The 19,629-nt window shown below is 35.7% G+C and overlaps 1 protein-coding gene across 7 annotated transcripts in view; it reads left to right on the top strand.

Annotated features, from left to right (window-relative positions):
- Positions 1–19,629, top strand: part of NRIP1 (nuclear receptor interacting protein 1) — a 216,895-nt gene that overhangs the window by 21,336 nt on the left and 175,930 nt on the right. For 5 of the 7 annotated variants that reach the window (XR_010132420.1, XM_055373974.2, XM_031005226.3 and 2 more), the window contains exon 2: positions 1,114–1,193. The exons of the other annotated variants lie outside the window; for them this stretch is intronic. The gene's annotated coding sequence lies outside the window, so the exon portion shown is untranslated. The remainder of the gene's footprint in view (positions 1–1,113; positions 1,194–19,629) is intronic. 7 annotated transcript variants of the gene reach the window in all.

The following is a 19,629-nucleotide window of genomic DNA, read 5'->3' as shown; positions in this document are numbered from 1 at the left end:
GCTACTTTATTTTGGGAGGTTAGAATTCAGGTTTACAGATGTATTTTTATTCAAAGCTATAATCTGTGAGAACTGATCATAGGTTATAGGCTAGGAATTGAGAGTTCTAGAAGTGTAAGTCAGATCTAAGTGGCGTGGCTGATAGAAATGGAATGCTGCTATGGTGGTATCAGGGAGTTCGCATGGTGCCTCCCTTATCACCGCTAGCTTCACTGTCCATTGGCCTGTTGACCAAAATAAATTTTCCTCAGCCACCACAATGTTAAATTGTTTGCTACATCTCTTGCTGGCCAAAAACTTTGATCCACTCTTTTGTTCCTGAAAGTATGAACTTTTCCACGTCAGTGTCATTCTATATCTAGTATGGTTCTAATTCTGAGTTTAACATTTTCTGTTCCTAGTGGTACAGAAAAGAAATGAGGTGTTTCAGACTCTGCACTGACTGTTAAATAATTCTAATACTTTTTCTCCCAGAATCCTCGACTGAAATTCCTCTTTATCTTTGTCATTAACTTTTTACATCATTGACAATAGGGACAATCTTTACAGTAAAATAAAAACAGATGAGTAGTGGGCCGGGTGCGCTGGCTCCCGCCTGTAATCCCAGCACTTTGGGAGGCTGAGGCAGGTGGATCACCTGAGGTCAGGAGTTTGAGATCAGCCTGGCCAACATGGCGAAAACTCGTCTCTACTAAAAATACAAAAACTAGCCGGGCGTGGTGCTGGGCACCTATAATCCCAGCTACTTGGGAGACTGAGGTGGGAGAATTGCTTGGACCTGGAAGGCGGAGGTTGCAGTGAGCCGAGATCACGCCACTGCACTCCAGCCTGGGTGACAGAGGGAGACTCCACCTCAAAAAACAAACAAACAAAAATTGGGTAGTGTATTTTGGCAAATAATTCTGTAATGAAAGCTGTTTTGTTACATGTGGTCAACAACTATGTCCAAAGAAAGCATGTATCATGAAGAATATGAATACTTTTTTTTAACCTTGTAATACATCTTTTTTGTTGTTTTTTGAGATGATTTAGTTAGTAGTTAAAATTCCATTGTAAAACAAATCTTTGAGATAAGGTGCACTTGAAGTAACACTTATTTCTCTTAATTTTCAGGAAGTGTTTGGATTGTGAGCTATTTCAAAACTGTTCTCAGGACTCATTATTTTAACATTTGGGAGAAACACAGCCAGAAGGTATTGTCTTTTGTCTCATTGCCCCACTTTTAAAAATGTTATCAAGCCTTTCCAATTGTAGAAAAGTAAAACTGTTATGCCACATTTTGTTATTTTTCTTTAGCTTTTAGATATGGATAAACTACCTTGCCATTTGTCACAAAGAAGGTTATATTTCAATTTTGGTAAATCAAAATTTTGTGTAAGCGAATAAAACGTCTGGTTTAGAGTAAACCAGTTTTACCTATTTTAAACACTGAGGTATTTACATTTTACTTAACTACTATAGAACTATTTTAAAGAATGTCTTGATTTGAAAATGAGATACTTAAAGTTCCTTTTTATCTAAGACAGTGTGAAGTATACCTGAAACATTCAGGCAGTCTTAAAAGTCTTCCTGCCTATGACAGCTCTACCTTCTAGTGTAGGGATCAGCTGCCATCTGCATTTGGATCAGTCTGTCATCAGGGTCTGTGGACAGACTCAGTTAGGCCACCTGGTTTTGCCTCCGAACATCCATTTGCGAAATTCTCTCTTTGCATTATCATTTGTGGATAGATTGGTATAGCATAATAATTTATCTGCTTGTAGGCCCAGAGTGTCAGGACATGTGACATATTACTAGGAAAGAAGGTTATGTTAAAATTATCTGTTGAGAAACTTACTCACTTTGTGCTTTGTCTTTTGTACCTTATCTTAGTCCATTTGAGCTGCTGTAACAAATACCATAGATGGGAGGCTTATAAACCATAGAGGTTTATTTCTCACAGTTCTGGAGGCTGGGAAGTCCAAGACCAAGGTGCCAGCAGATTTAATGTCTAGTAAGGGCCTGTTCCTCATAGATGGCTGACTTCTCACTGTAACCTCACATGGGTGGAGGTGGCCAGAGAATTATTGGGACCCCTTTTATAAGGGTACTGATCCTGTTCATGAGGGCATTGCCCTCATGATCTAATCATTCAACAAAGGCCCCACCTCCAAATTACCCTCGCATTGCAAATATGGTTTCAATTTATGAATTTTGGGGAGACACAACATTCAGGCCATAGCATACCTCATAGACCACATATGGATATGCCAGCCAATTTGACTAATGTCAGTGGTGAACATAGTCTTCTTGATCTATATCCAAGGCATCCTTCTTAATATTCGACCTTATACCTCCTCTGTATCTTGTGTTTTCCTTCTCAAAAACTTTTGCCAGCTCTCTTGCTTGGAATAGAAACAGATGAAGGAAGGATGCGTAAATACATTTAATAAAATAATGTATTTGGTAAGATTGTAGTGAATTGGCCACCTTCTTTGACTGTAATACAGATGTAACTTTATTAGCTGAATATTCATGATTTTTATTCATATGAAATAATATAAAAATTGGTTTTTACCGATTTTCTTAATCACTGTCAAGCAGTGTGAATTTCTAGGGTTGGTTGAATACAGTCTTTTAATAAGTCTCCCCAGCATGCTGCATTGAACTTTTAAAATGGAAACTCTGTGTTTAAGATTATTATTTATTGGCAAACCAGCATATTCTTCCTCTTCTTGTCGGTTACGGGGGAAAGGCAAAAGCAAATAAGAAATGTAAATAAGCAAATTAGGTCTGTGAAAGAACTTGTAAATGAACCCAAAAAATTAAATTTAAAATATACTTTATCAGTAAAATAAATTATATGATCAGAAACTGGATTTTATGGAATTCAGAGTTATCTTTTCAAATTAAAGATGAGAATGAACTATTATAAATATTTCGTATAAACATTCACACTTAGCTATAAAGATGGAAGTTATAATTTTAATGCTAATATGAATTATCAATTCATGAAAGGTTATCATATCTCAAAATTAAAGTTATGTTTCAATAGAGTTGATAGTTATTCTTATTAAAAAGAAACTGCAAAGAAATTGAAAGTTTAGCTGAAGGATTAAATCGACAAATTCCCATGTATATTCAAGATAGGAATTAGTTTTAAGTAATTATTTTGAAAAGAAATAATGCATAAGGTCCTTTTAAGAAGAAGTTTCTTATTTTTATACAAAACCTCCTGAAGTGTAACTTCATGTAATCAAATAGACACCCTTATTTGCTAGCTTGATTGTTGTTTATGTAAGTATAGTCTGAGTAACTAGCACCCTACTCCGGAAAGCTTATTGTATTTGTGTATTTTCTAATCGATCCTGCCTCTACCTAACAGGAATAGTCTTTGGCGTCTTTTATTATAGATTAGTTTTGCCTGTTTTAAACTATATAAAGTTGGAACCATGTCGTATGAACTCATCAGTGTCTTTTTTTTATCAACATTATGTCTGTAAGAGTCATCCATGTTGTGCATGTTATTTGTTTTTTCCCCCTAAATTGTCTATGTTCTATTCTATGATTATACCACCATTTATCCATTCCACTGTAAGTGGACATTTAGTTTTCTTTCGAGTTTGTGGCTGCAAATAAGGCTGCTGTGAACTTTTTTGGGTCTTTTGGTAGAAATAAGCCTTCATTTCTCATGAGTACAGTGTAAGCATGGGAGTGGAACTGCTGGGTGGTGGGATGTGCATGCGTTTAGAGTAATAGGTACTTACAGTGCTTTTAAGAATATTTAGGAAATGTCAATCAGTGTGTCTTTTGTTAATGGTAGGTTTTATAATTAGAGAGACTTATTTTCCTTTGACTTAATGTAAACTCCAAAGTTGTGTCTTAGGAGTTATTTAAATTTTCCCATCTATTAAAAAATAAGTTACCTATTTTCTGATTCCATTATAATATGTATTTGGCTCACAGAACCTGGGTTTGTTCTAACCCTAGTGAATGAAACTAGGACACAAAACCCTCCTCTGTGTACTTATGATCGTATGATTGAAATACTGAAAGTGGATTTTGAAGCAAATCAGGCATAACATATATTGAAGGCTTTTTTTATTAGTTGAATATTTGGACACCTCTTTGAATATTTAAAGTAATAGATACTTTTGAGTTACAAAACACTTATTTCAGCATTCCTGACAAGTGTTTCTTGTGACCTTTGTGTTTTTATTATTCTAGTGATTAAAATTGATATTATTCATTCTAGCATATAAGTATTTGAAAAATTAATCTTTTTCTAGGTCTTTCCTATAGAGCAGTGCTGTTCACTAGAAGTATAATGTGAGCTACATTATGTAAGTTTAAATTTTAAATGTTAAAGTTTCTGGTAGCTATGGTTAAAAGTAACTGGTGAAATTAATAATATATTTGATTTAACCCAGTATCTGCAAAATGTTATCCTTTCAATGAATAATCAATATAAAATTATGAGATATTTTGCATTCAAAAAGAATGTAAATCTGTACTGAATTTTTGAAAGCTGGTGTGTGTTTTGACGCACAGCTCTCTGAATTCTGACTAGTCATCTTTCAAGTGCACAGTAGCCACATGTGTCTAGTGGTTGCTATATTAGACAGCACAGCTATAGAGTTACATTTTGGGTTTTTAAAAGACAGTGCTTTAGTCAAGTTCAGGACTAGTTAAAATTACCCTTAAAAATCCAGTAGAAAGGTGCTATGTCAAATGCTGAAGTACTGTCTTTCAGTAAGTTTCAAACAGCCTATTTTTCCTTCTGTTTTGGAATAAGTAGCATTTTCTTTGGTTGAACATCAGATAAATCAATTAGCCAGTGTTTAGGGGGCATGTTGAATGACAGATACATATCTTTAAACTAAAAAATCAAAATCTGTAACAGTAGATTCGTATCTTCCATCTTATTCCAGCTTCTATTATATTAGGTAGAATTTTACTTTTAGGGGAAGTGTGTTTTTCTTTTTTCAAAAGCATGGCTGGCTTAATTGAATGTGATAAATTGCTGTATGCTATAACTCCACCATATTTAATAAAATAGGGAAGTTTACAGATAGTTTGTATGTGTACATATAGATGTGCCTATGACTTCTCATTACTTAGGATATTTAAAGGTTACCTAAATTTTGAGGGTTAATGTTTCTTCATGTTTATTTTTGCCAAATGGGATAAATCAAGACTATAAACCATCTCACATTAATGTGGGTTTGATTTTGCCACCAAATTGGGTTTTAAAGCTTCTTGGTATTCAAAATTGGGAATGTTGATAAGGGACTATTGACCTGTGAAAACAGTCAATATGGAAACTTATTGTGGAGGGAATAGCCCTTTGAGAAATAAATGGCATAATCACACTTTAGTGCTTGTTTTAGTTCCCAGATCTGGGATACAGTGGTTGTTTTATAGCCCTACCCCCAGCACATTTTTGATAATACTACCTCCACACTCTTAAATGAAATTGGTACTCTTTTTGACACTCAATTCTTATTGGGTAGTAAGAAAAGAAAATCATTCCTCTGCTTAAAAGCCTTCACCTCACTTGGTATAGAACTAAAATCCTTGCATTAGCTGAAAAGGCATCTTCTCAGTGAAGCCCACCCTGGTGACCACACAATTCAAAACGGAAGCCTCCTTTCTTTCCTCTCTCCTTTATGCTGTTCTCTTTTTCCAAGCACTTAACACCTTTAAAAATACAATGAAATTTGTGTTTATTTTTAAAGTGTAGTTTATTGTTTAATCTTTCTAAAATTGAGACTCCCTGAAGGCAAGAATTTCTGTTGCATTCATTACTAATAAATCTGAAGAAGCTAGTCTGAGGCTGAGCATCTAGAAGGACATACCTGTTTATAGATTAGTTATTTATTGAATGCATGGAGAAGATACACATTTTTTTTATTTCTGAAAATTTGCCTTTATAGGTTTTCTGGGGCAGGGAATATTTAAAGGAAATGAAAACAAAAATTGTAAGTTATAAGCGTAAGAATACATTTGGATGATTTGAATAATTTGAAAGTAGTTTTTTTCATCAAACTGACATACACATCCCTTTGAAAGGTAATATGTAAATATGAAGTTTTCAAAAAATAGAGTTTATTATTATGGTCAGGTAATTTTTCTTATAGGTATAAATATGTGTTTTTTTCATTTGGATAATAAAATTGAGAAGTACATTTATAAAAGATTTCTTCTGTTTCTGTAAAATATAGGAGACATACATTATATTTTGGTATCTTAGTATAGATCAGGCAGAGCTCAAAAGGTTTTGGAAAGTAATTTTTCCAAATTTCCTCTTTGGAAAGATAAGTATAGTTTGGCTTTCATTTTATACAGGTGGTATCTAATTGTAGTTCTCAAAGTTTTATTTTTAGGTCAACTACAATAAATGTTTTTAAAATAGTACAAAACTTTAATTAAAGACATATCAAGTTATGGTATATGGTACCCTAGAATACATTCAAAGGGGACATTATAATGTTTATTACATTGTAGGATAAATATGAGATGATAAATGTGATCAAAGTCTTTCCTAAAAGTCTATTGGCAGGTTCTTGGTTTTATATTACACCTTTACATATTTAACATTTGATTGCAGTCAACCCTAATTATGACTATGTCAATAATCATTTTCATTGGAACAGGAAGAATTATAAGTTTTGGTTTCTTTGTCTTTCCACTGCCATTTTCCAAATTCAGGCTTTATTACGTTCTGATTATTAGATAGTTATTAGATAGTTACTGCAGTAACTTTCTATTTGGTCTTTTGCCTTTTAGTTTTTATTACCCAATACATTCTACACAGCAAAGTAAAACTTTCTGCAGAAAATTATTATTACCCTGAACAAAGACCTTTGCTCACAAGATAAGACAAGTCCTATTTCTACCTGGTTCCTTGCATATCTCATGATCAAATATTTGGTTTGCCCCTTCCTTAAACATGTTAATTGCACATTTCTTATTCTGCCAGATTATTTTTGCTATCTTCAGCTCAGATGTCTTTTGAACCCTACTAGTTTTCTTTTACCAAAAGGCCATCCATCCTGTGATTTGTATGACCACTTGGACAGAAGGGAACATGTGCTACCATCTACTTTCTCATAGTGGTTGATGAATGCCATTCACACTGCCTTTATTTTTCATAGCGTTTCATTCATCGCTGCAGCAAAATTATAAACTTCTAGATGGAGGGGGTTGTATCTTTTATAAATTTGTGACTTACAAAGCACTGAACTTGATGCCTCCCACATATAGGGTGATAAAGTATTGGGGAAACAGAACTCCAGAGTATGTCCTGATATAATTTTAAAGCTTAGAAACGATCAAAAAAGATAAAAGTTCATCTTTATTATATTACGCAAGTTACTTACATTTGTGCAACAGTTTTTTCATGTGCTTTGTATGAAGATGAGATGATAACGTGTGTGTTAGAAATTTACAGGTTGCAAAGTGTGATATGGGTAATTATGACAGTACTCAGACTTTATTTTGTTGAATATGTACATTTCTTTGACTTAACTTACTGTGATATGTAGAATGCTCTTTTAATGTTCCTTACCTGAATAAGCAAAATTTCTTTAATATGTTAGAACAAATTTTGCTTATTATTTTGCTTACATTTTGCTTATTATTTCCTTAGAAAGTTACTATAGACTTAATATTCTTTGCTGTTCATCAAGAGAGAAAATACAAACGCTTTTGGTGAAAGTAATAAATTACCTGCTTAGAATGTAACAATTTCAAAGATAAAAGTTTTGTTAACTTCCCAAAATTTATCCTTAGTTTTTCATATTTAATTCACATTGGGGTAAAGTATATTTTTTAAAAAGAATCATTTCACAGATTTCCCTAAATTTCTTCAAGATAAACCCAACCTTTTCAATTCTATTTCTTAAGAGTATTTTTAAAATATTGCTAAATAGCCTGCCTGGCTAGTGGAGATTCTAAATGGGACTGAATTGGGGATAGTGACTTTTTTTTAATTTGATAAGGGCATGGTTCTCGTGCTAAGAACAGTATCTAAGAATGAAATAAGTTTGACTTTCAGAGATATCCCCCCCTCCAAAAAACCCCCAAAATCTGAAGATCATGTATATCTGGGTAGTGGGTGTAAATTTAGTTCACAGAAAGAAATGGTAAAAGGTTAAATGAGGAAGTGAGTTTCATAGAATCAGCAGCATAAACAAAGATGAATTCTGTAATCATACATAGACCCTGAACATTTGGGCTGACTGGTTTTATGTATTTAAATGCTGAGATGTTGGTGACACGGAGTAGTAGCAGAAACTGAATTTGGGAGGAGGAAATGATTATAGTTTCTCAATCTTCCTTACTGTAACAAAATATGATGTGCAATTGGGATACCCTTTTGGCAGCTGAATAGGTTTGGGAAGTTAACTTTATTGGCCATCTAGATTATGTGGGCAGCATACACAGCCCTTTATTATCTAGGGCATAAAGTTTAGAAAATATTCAGTATTTTTTTCCAGTGTAGGTTAAAAAAATATTGATCTTCTGGCTTTATTCATATCACAAATAAAAATTCTGAAAGACAGCCTGTTTATTGTCATAGAAATGGATATAACCTCCCAAGGAGTGTTATTAAAGTTACTTTTGTAAGTGTTTTAAAAACATGGGCATGCAGTTTGTATTAATAGTGATACTCCTCTACTGAGTTACTGCTAATTTGCCATTTTCACAGTAATTTCAGAAAATAAGAAATCGTTAACATTATTGTATTATTTAAATACTCCCATGGATTTCTATTAAGGATGAATAGCATCATTACAGTATTTGTTAGAAAGTCATATACATCACGATGCCTGTAATCCCAGCACTTTGGGAGGCCGAGGCGGGTGGATCACGAGGTCAGGAGTTTGAGACCAGCCTGGCCAGCACAGTGAAACCTCGTCCCTACTAAAAATACAAAAAATCAACCGGCTATGGTGGTGCACAACTGTAATCCCAGCTACTCAGGAGGCTGAGGCAGGAGAAATGCTTGAACCCAGGAGGCAGAAGTTGCAGTGAGCTGAGATCGCACCACTGCACTCCAGCCTGGGCAACAGAGCGAGACTCTGTCTCAAAAAAAAAAAAAAAAAAAAAAAAGTCATATACAATTTAAACTTAGTCTGGTGACCACAGAAAGCTATTTTCTTGGTTTTAAACCTTTTATTAGTGTAACCTCTCTTCATCTTGGTTACTTTAATGTAAAATGAGAATTATACAGACTTTATTTTTATAGCAACATTGTATGAAAGGAATAAATGTGAACTATTTAAATTGGCTCAGGCATTTAGGCTTGTTTCTGATAAACTTATCACATGAATACTACTTATTACCTTGTAAACTTGTATTTTAAAAGAAAACATTTATTTGAGATATAAGGATTCCTGTTTTCTTTTCAGAAAAAGCAGAGGTAATTGTGATTTTTTAAAAAAATTTAAAACAAAGGGTATATTTCTCTTTTACCTCTTGAGTAGGCATTAAGAGCAGCTACTGTCACAGCCACAGTTAAATAGAATAGTATGGAAAATGATGGCTTTAGAATCCTAAGATTTATATTTGAGCCCTGCATCTTCACATATACTCTTAGTAAATCATTTAACCTGAGCTTCAGTTTTTTGATCTGTAAGATGAGGATACATCTTACATCATAAGAATATTATGCAGAATAAATGAGGAAATACATAAAGTGCATTGATATCAGTGTAATGCTATAGAAAGATAATGTGTTATGGACAATATTGTTAATTCTAGTGTATTTTTCAAAAGAAAGAAAATAGGTTTTTGGATGATCACTGTTTTACTTAATCGCATGTCCTTCTAATTAGAACCTTTCTTCCACACATTTTTATTTTTATTTTTATTTTTTATGTTCATTTACTTTTAAGAGTTTCCACAAACCTCGGTCCATGCTTTTAGGATTCCTTTCAAGTTTGAACCACTTAACATCTGCCACCTACTGACCTAGTTCTTTCCACTTCCTCCAGCTCTCCTCTCCTCGTACACACTTGTGTATTATGTTTGTTGGATGATTAACCTGTCTTTCATTTCATTTTTGCAAAGATCTAGATCAATACTGGGTTAGGAAAAACAGTTTCTGAATTTGTTTGAACTATAAAGCAAGGTGGTACATAGAAGTCAATAATAATATTCATTTCCCCCCGCCCCCAGGAAAACAGTTTTCAGGGGAAACAATTAGTAAACTCCCACATGGACTTGCTTTTCCTTTCATAGTATGGCTGTGATAGGTTTTAAAAGTGATTTCTGCCTACATATCCAGGTTAAAAAAAGTTTTCAGTATAAAGCATGAGTTTGGAAGTGACTCACCACATATGGAACTACTTCAAAATGCATGCCCCTTAACTACTATTTGAATTTTTATAGGTTTGTAGTTTTGCTGACTGCAAGAAAATAAAAGGCTCAGTGCCAGTTCTTACTGGGTCAGGATTTATTTTAAAGTACCAACATTTCCTCAGCTTTTTGATACCTAAAAAGTCCTAGAGATTTTCCTGCAAAAAGTTTTAACAGGCTTTATTCCAGTAAGGGAAATTCAGAGTGTTTATGCTGTGGTAGTAACAAAAGCAAGGGATTTGTTGAATTTGCAATAGAAATTGCCAGAATCTAGATTACCCTAGGAACATATTTTTATTTAAAGAGTCTAGTGGGGTCCAGCAAGGACTTGTAATTATATTTGTGTCTTTAGCATAGCTCCAGGAACAAGAAATTTGATGAATGATTTGTAAACAGATGGTTAATTTTTCATGAAATGATCAGACCAGGTGACCAAGGCAATTGATCTCACACTGTTGAGGTTTATTGGGGAGCGATTGTGGAATGCCTTACTGTGAAACACACTGACTTGAGTTTGAATCCTAGATTTACCCCTTAACTGAGAAAGTCACTCAACTTCTCAGCCTCATCTGTAAAATTGGATAGTATCTATTTTACAATTAATGATTAAGTGAAATAATGTATGTCTTAGCAGTATTGTAACAGGTATTTACTAGTGTCTAATTAATAAAAGTTAATCATGATAACTGACAATAACCCACTCGATAATTGTTTTAAAACTTACGTTCCATGTTGAAAGTCACCATTAGAGTATAGAAGTATACTTCAGGCTACTTAAAATCTTTAAGAAACTGCATTTCAGCCAAAGTAGTGTTTATGGGTAAATGGATTGAAGTTGACACAGGCTGTGATGTGGTGGTTTTGAACAAGACCAGATAATCTAGGTATGAACCCCAACTCTGCCACTTACTTACTATTGTTGACTATGGGCAAATCACCTTACCTCCCTAAGGCTCAGTGTTCTCATCTGTAAAATGGGAATAACTTCATAGAGTTATTTGAGAATTACCGTATAGGAATTAAGCCTGCGTTAAGCATTTTAACGCAGTCCTGGCACATAGTATGCAGTATTTTTTTTTTTTTTTTTTTTTTTTATTGAGACAGAGTCTTGCTCTGTCGCCCAAGCTGGAGTGTAGTGGAGCAGTCTGGGCTCACTGCAAGCTCCGCTTCCCATGTTCACGCCATTCTCCTGCCTCAGCCTCAAGAGTAGCTGGGACTGCAGGTGCCCACCACCATGCCCAGCTAATTTTTTGTATTTTTAGTAGAAACAGGGTTTCACCATGTTAGCCAGGATGGTCTCGATCTCCTGACCTCGTGATCCACCCGCCTCAGCCTCCCAAAGTGCTGGGATTACAGGCGTGAGCCACCGCGCCTGGTGATCATTTTAATTTTTCAGCTTTCTCAGTGGCCCATTATTTAAAAGAACCATATTTGAAATCAAACAGACTACTTTATATTTTTGTAAAATCATTTTTACATCACACACATCTTTTGGTCCTTCTGTGGCTTCAGACTTTTAATTCCAGTCTTAACTCACCCTTCTGCTGCATCTCCTGCTTCATTTCCTGAATGTAGTGTGACCAGGGGAGAGCAGAAGGAAGCAGGGATTGGATCTGAGATCAGTAGACCTCTGTAGTCAACCTTACAATGAGCAGACATCCTCTCTGGACTAAAGTCCTTAGTTAAATTGATTCAGTTGCTGCTTTTTGAAGTTTTACCAACAGAATAACTTTAAGCCTTTGTTTACTATTAGAGAATATGGTGAGAAGGTTTTTGAAGGAAATCCCTACTTTTTTTCAGTGACTTCGAATGGTTTTTTTTTTAGGGCCATCATTCATCCAAATATTTTTTCAAAAATGACAGCTACTAAAACTACTGATAACTAAACAATTACTGTATATTACAGATACTGTGTTAAGGATAGAGTTAGGTTTATCCTATAGGAAAGTTTTAAAAAATATCTTCTATTTTGGTCCTATTATGTCTACAGTAAGTTACTTGATAGTACAAGGAGTTTATTAGAATTTTCAAAGTTTTTAAGACTTTTATAATGAGGCAGTGTGTGGTTTGTTCGGTGGTTGTAGTGAGAATTTGAAGAGTTCTTGTTTTGGATAGTCATAGTTCTGGCTTTGTTATTAATGGCTTGGCTTTGAGCTAAAAATCAAAACCCTTTGACTCAAAATTACCCCTTTGGGTCAAACTATCACTGACCTACTTACTTCCTCCACTTTGAACTTAGGATTACTTCAGAGATGAGTGGGAGCATCTCAGATGAATGATGGTGTCCTCCAAGCCCCTTCCAGAGTATATACACATAGAAAGGGAATGTGGTGATCCTCCGAGTGCCTTCCAGAGTGTACACACGTAGAAAGGGAATGTGGTGTCCTTTGAGCACCTTTCAGAGTGTATACACATAGAAAGGGAATGTGTTGAACCTCCAACCACCTTCCAGAGTGCATACACCTAGAAAGGGAATGTGGCGAACCTCTGAATGCCTTCCAGAGTGTATACACATAGAAAGGGAATGTGGTGATCCTCCGACCGCCTTCCAGAGCGTATACACATAGAAAGGGAATGTGGTGTCCTCTGAGCACCTTTCAGAGTGTATACACATAGAAAGGGGATGTGGTGATCCTCCGAGTGCCTTCCAGAGTGTATACACATAGAAAGGGAATGTGGTGAACCTCTGAACGCCTTCCAGAGTGTATACACATAGAAAGGGAATGTGGTGAACCTCCAACCGCCTTCCAGAGTGTATACACATAGAAAGGGAATGTGGTGAACCTCTGAACGCCTTCCAGAGTGTACACACATAGAAAGGGAATGTGGTGATCCTCCGTGCGCCTTTCAGAGTGTATACACATAGAAAGGGAATGTGGTGAACCTCCAACTGCCTTCCAGAGTGTATACACATAGAAAGGGAAGGTGGTGAATCTCTGAACACCTTCCAGAGTGTATACACATAGAAAGGGAATGTGGTGAACCTCCAACCGCCTTCCAGAGTGTATACACATAGAAAGGGAATGTGGTGATCCTCCGAGTGCCTTCCAGAGTGTACACACGTAGAAAGGGAATGTAGTGACCCTCCGACCGCCTTCCAGAGTGTATACACATAGAAAAGGAATGTGGTGATCCTCCGAGCGCCTTCCAGAGTGTACACACATAGAAAGGGAATGTAGTGACCCTCCGACCGCCTTCCGGAGTGTATACACATAGAAAGGGAAGGTAGTGATCCTCCGAGCACCTTCCAGAGTGTATACACATAGGAAGGGAATGTCGTGATCTATTTTAACTTAAATCATCATTTCCTGAATTTATTTGGCCTTGGGACCTCCCGTCTTCCCTCCTTACCACCCATCCTCCTCTCTCCCTCCTTCCATGTTTTCCTCCCTCTGAGTGAGCACTTATTCTGTAGAACATTGTTAAATATGTGGTCATTGGGAGCATAATTTTACCATTTAACTTATTAGAACTCTATATTTGTACTGCCTTTGCTTTGGTAATATGTTTATTTTCAATTCTTAATTAAGAGGAAACCCTGTTTGTAACATATTATTCCTATGAGAAAATATGATTTCCATTGAAATATCTTGTTTCATTGTCATGTGACATGTTGTCTAGGCATGCAGCATGAAGAAAGGGAAAACCCCTGACTTCTACCAGATGAATCAATCCAACTTCGTGTTAGTTTGACTTAATCCATTGTGGGAAACTGTGTGAATATTCGTAAAAACTTTTCTGTGTTAATAAAAATATAAGTAATAGAAGGCCTTACTACAAGTAACGTAAACAGTAAAGGTGTATCTTCTCACTCAACAAAAAATTTGGAGTATTGGCAGTTAATGAATTGTCATAATGATCTTATTAGTGTCCCACATGGTATTTTCTGTTTTCTACTCTGCCATCTTGAGTGACTTCGTGATGTCACTCCTCACGGTTGGAAGATGGCTATTTTCCCACATTTCCTTGTCACCTTCACTGCTCATAATTACATCATATACCCATGCCTAAGCCCTGCCTCTTACTATCAGAGTAGACATTATTTGTCACAAGTGGCTTTACTTAATTGGGATTCACCTTCTGAGGGGAAGAGGGTGAGTTTCTACAGGCGAATAAGGAAGAGGACAGTGTGTTTTTGAGGAGGTCACTGCAGTGTTTGTCACAGCTGGTGAGGATATGAGTTTTGCTCATCTCTGCAGACTCTCTGGTGAGATCACAAAGTACAGACATGTTTATTATTTATTTATTTATTTGTTTTCCTTTATTGGAGACAGGGACTCACTCTGTTGCCCAGGCTGGAGTGCAGTGGGGTTAGCATAGCTCACCACAGCCTCAAACTCCTGGGCTCAAGCAATCTCCTGCCTCAGCCTCTCAAAGCACTGGGATTATGGGTGTGAACTATGCACCCCACCCAGTCATATTTATTGAGTGCCTGCTGTATTTCGGTTATTCTTCTAAGTCCTGGGGATAGAACAGTGAACAAAAGAGAAAAAAAAATTGCTACCCTCCTGGAGCTTACATTTTATTGGTGAGATAGACAAAGCAATTCAATGTATGGTATCTTATTAAGTGCTAAATAAAAATTGAAGCAAAGAGAGGAGAATGGAGGGTCTTGAGGGCAGGGGCAGGGGAGATGTCCAGGAAGTTTTAGATGACACCCAGGGAAGGCCTTACTCGGAGGGTGACTTGAGTAGAGGCTGAGTCAGCATGGGAGCGAGTGATGCAGCCCTCTGGGAAGGAGAGTATTCCAGTCGAAGTTCCTGTGGCTGGAGTGGGGTGAGTGAGGGAGGGTCACAGGAGATGAGGTCGGAGGGGGAAGCCCCTAGAAAGTTTTGAGCAGAAGAGTGGCCCAATATCATGTTTTAGCAGAATCACTTCAGCAGTTGTGTTAAGTAGACCAAAGAGGTGTCAAAAACAGAACCAAGGAACCCAGTGAGGAGGCCATTATGATAATTCAGGAGAGAAGGAGATGACTTGAATGGGGACAGTGAGAAGTAGCTGAATTCTGGATTCTGGATTCCAAGGTAAAGCCTGCAGAATTTGCTAAAAGATTGTATGTGGGTGTGAGAGGAAGAGAGGCATCTCGGATGGCAGCCTGAACAGTTGGAAGAATGGAGCTGATCTGAGATTAGGAATAACAGGGACTCAGTTATTGACATATTAAACTTGGAATGCTTGGAGACCTCCAAATGGGGATGTCAGATAAACACTTGTTTATATAAATACTTTTTGGACCAATGTATATTTTTTAAAAGAATGATATTGACCATTAATAATAGGAAATGACTTTTAAAAGAATATAATTTCAGTAATAACAATAAAGAATAGGAAATAGAAAAATTAAGTGTTATATGGAGTGGATATTTTATGTTCCATTGAACAACACAGGGAAACACTGGAAGTAATTTTAAAATAAGAGTATTCAAATAAACATTTGTACACTGTACATTTGTTTAGTGCCTACGTTAGTGTTAAAAATTGCATATTAAATCTATTTATTCTTTGAATCACTGCCTGATTTTCCAACCCCAAACCTTGTAAAAAATATACATACAAAAAGAAATACAACACAAGGACTAATGGTGTGGATGTAGTTTTATGTCTGTTTCCTCTGTAACGTGAAGCAATGATCCTTCTAAAGGAAATGTGTTATTAAATAGGCGATCTTACCCCACTCCAACTTCCTCAGTATTGTGTAGCCTGTAGTTAATGTGCAAGCACATCATTAAAAAGAAATCCAAGCCCAGAGAAAGAATCAGTACAGTATATCTTATGTGAGTTTATCAGGATGAATGGCTTCTCACTCCCTTTCTTTTGAAGAGGAATTAGTGTAAGATGTCTTTTAACGAGATTATTGTACTCATTTGCATTTAGCAAGAATGCAGCACGTAGCTAAGATTTTCAATCCGTGTGCATTACATAAAATGCCAAAAAGGCACCTTATAAAGTACCTTTCACATGCTAGATACTCAAGAAGTATTTGGATAGCAAATTTGATTTAGAGTATCATTCACATTTCTAACTTATTTAAAATATTTTAAGTATTATACTGCATGCAGTGGTTATTGCTTAACTGTGTGCTTTACCTGTAATGCAAGGTTGTTGAGAAAATTGAATTGTATTTTTTTTTAGATGGAAGTACCATATAATAAATATAAAGAGTTATTTATTGTGCGAGTAAACTTTGCTCTTTAAGATGGATTAAGTATTTCTCATCACAGTTTTGGCTGTCATGGTGAATATATGATTGCTGGCCTGTGTGACCAAGTAGAGAGAAAAAAGCCCGTTTAGATTTAGAGGGAAAATGCATTTTGTTAAGAACCTGAAGTGTATTGAATTACTCCAGTTTACCTATTTCTCATGTTAAGTAATTTTTGCAAAATGACCATCTTTCATCAGACAGTTCTGAAGTTTGCAGTAATTAAGTAAGCAAGCATTTATGTTAGCTTTATTTGAGACCAAAGTGGTGGTAGATATGAATTAGCCTCATTCTTTGATTGACCAAGCTGTAAGTTTTTATCTGCCAGTCAGTTTTTCAATTCTTTTGAGTGTATCTCTTTATATACTCCTTTGGTTTTGTTTCTAACAAGGAGAATAAAGAAAATCTGTCACCTAACAGTTAACATTTGTTCATGTGTGAAAATTATTAAGATGCTTACCTAAACAAGATACTTGTCAAAGCTCTGATTTGCCACAATATAGCCACTTGTTTTCTATTATGTAAGTAACCCTTGGTATAAACAGGAATGTATTTGAATTATGAGGCACAATATGACAGTGATCTGCCAAGAACCTACCATCGAGCATAGAATCAGACTTAACTACCACAGCTGAATCTGTCGGTATGTTGCTGTCCTTGCCCCTGGTGTCTTGCAACCGCTTTCTTCAATTTTGTGTTAATCATTTACTGCCTTTTAAATAATACTGGTTTTTACATTAATCTTTAAATAATATGTTGCTTTATGTTTTTGTTTTGCGAAAATGGTAGCATTCTGTATGAAGTCTTCGGATACTTGCTGTTTCAAATTTTTTTTTAATTTAGTTTTTGTGGGTACAAGTGTATATATTCATGGGGTACAGAGATGTTTTGATACAGGCATGCAATGTGAAGTAAGCACATCATGAAGAATGAGGTGTCCATCCCCTCAAGCGTTTATACATTTAGTTGCAAACAACCCAGTTACACTCTTTAAGTTATTTAATATGTACAGTTGTGAGACTTGTTTTTTCAACTTACATTGGTTTTTTGAAATTTATTTATACTGCTGTATGTAGGTATAGTTCATTTATTTCCACTCCTGGGCAATATTCCATTGTGTGTATTTATTTCTTCCCCTCTGTGTGGACATTTGGATGGTTGCTGGGTCCTTTCGTTTGTTTGTTATTGTTTTGTTTTGTTTTTGATATACCTATGTTGATATACTTACATACATATATAGGTGTACTTATATTTACACACATATGTATGACTATTATAAGCATTGCTGATGTCAACGTTCTTTTATATGTGTTCTGAAGAAGATGTGCAAGACTCTAGGGTATATACCCAAGAGTAGATATGTAAAGAATGCTCAATTATATGAAATAATATGAAGTTGTTTCCAATGTTATCAGACCAGTTTACATTTCATTAATAATATATCAGAAGCTTCTGTTGAGCTACATCATTGTCAGATCTAAGAATTGTCAGACTTTTTAACTTTTTCCAAATTAGTAGATACAAAGTGGCATCGTATTATGATCTTGATTTACTTTTCTGTGTGATAATGAATGAGGCTGAACATCTTTTCATGTGTTTTTTCATCATTGGTGTATTATTTTATGAAATTCTTATTGTGTCCTATGCCCATTAGGTACTCAAAACTGTTTTTTTATGCATTTGTATTCTACATATTTTTAATTTTAAAGTAACACATACAGAAAAGTTACACGTACAATACAGTGGAATTTTTTCCTCTGTTGACTTATTTCCCGTGAATAAACAAGTGTGTGTTTCCCAGAAAGAAACAAGACCTTGTCCTGGAAACCACAACAAAACCATCAAAATCGTTGGTCATCACTACTATCTAATCCTCAGAGCTCATTCAAGTTTCCAAGTTGTCCTGATAATGTCCTTTTCAGCAAAAGGATTCCATTTAGAATCACACTTTGCATTTTACTTGTCTCATCTTTTTGGTCTCCCACAGTCTGGAACAGTTCTTCAGTCTTTGACTTTAAAGACACTGGCATGTTAGAAGACCATGTCGGCCCGTAATTGTGTAGAATATCTTTTCCTTTAGGGTTGTCTTCTGTTTCCTCATGATTAGATCCATGTTATGAATATTGAGCAGGAATATCACAGAAGTGATACTGTGTCTTCTCTTTGCATCCTCTGCGGTGGCATACAATTTCATTTTGACCCATTACTGTTGACTTTTCACTGGGATTACTTGATTAAGATGGTGTCTGCTAAGTTTATCTACTGTGAAATTACTCATTTTCCCTCTGTAATTAATAATAATTTTGCATGCAGGTGCTTTGAAACTATGTAAAATCCCTTTCCTGATCACAGTTTTAGTTAATTTATTTGTGTCAGTGTGTGCTTATGAGCCCGTATTTTATTCAGTGAGCTGTAATCCATTACTATTGTAACTTATTTTGGTGCCCATCTTGTCCCTGATTTTGCCAGCAGTACCCCCTTCAGTATCTTTTTGACATGTCATCCCTTGATCATACTGATATCTCTAATTTCATTCCAATCCTATAGGCTTCAATTATATTTCCTTCCCTTTTTGTACCTCCTCTTATAATGAGAAACCTGACTACCATGATCCTTAGTGTTACTTTATTTGATCATTCTCCCTGTATGTAGTCAATCTGCCATTTCTCCTGTCCCTCACCCTGCCCCTTAGTTTTACTTGAGCCTCAAAGCCCCTTTATGTGGAAGCCGTTCTCACCCCACATCGATTTCTACATTGCACACCACAGTGCATCTTTTTGTGGACGCCCTTCTGCTCCAACTTGGGCATTGATACCCAGTGCAGGACCACTCCTGTGCAAGGACTTCTCTGTCATCCTGCTCACCTCAAACCACCCTTTTCTTAATTTATTGGATGCAAAATGGCATCTTATTGGTCTTGATTTGCTTTTCTGTGATTGACAATAAGGTTAGACATCTTTTCATGTGATTATTCACCATTAGTGTATTCTTTCGTGAAATGCGAGTTCATACCTTTTGTACATTATATACTTAAAACTTTACATTAAATACTTTTATGTCTTAAATTTTTTAAAATTTTAAAATAA

This window comes from Gorilla gorilla, chromosome 22 (assembly GCF_029281585.2).
Source record: "Gorilla gorilla gorilla isolate KB3781 chromosome 22, NHGRI_mGorGor1-v2.1_pri, whole genome shotgun sequence".
Lineage (NCBI taxonomy): Eukaryota > Metazoa > Chordata > Mammalia > Primates > Hominidae > Gorilla > Gorilla gorilla.
Note: the sequence above shows the minus strand (reverse complement) of the source record. Positions and strands in the feature narration are given on the sequence as shown.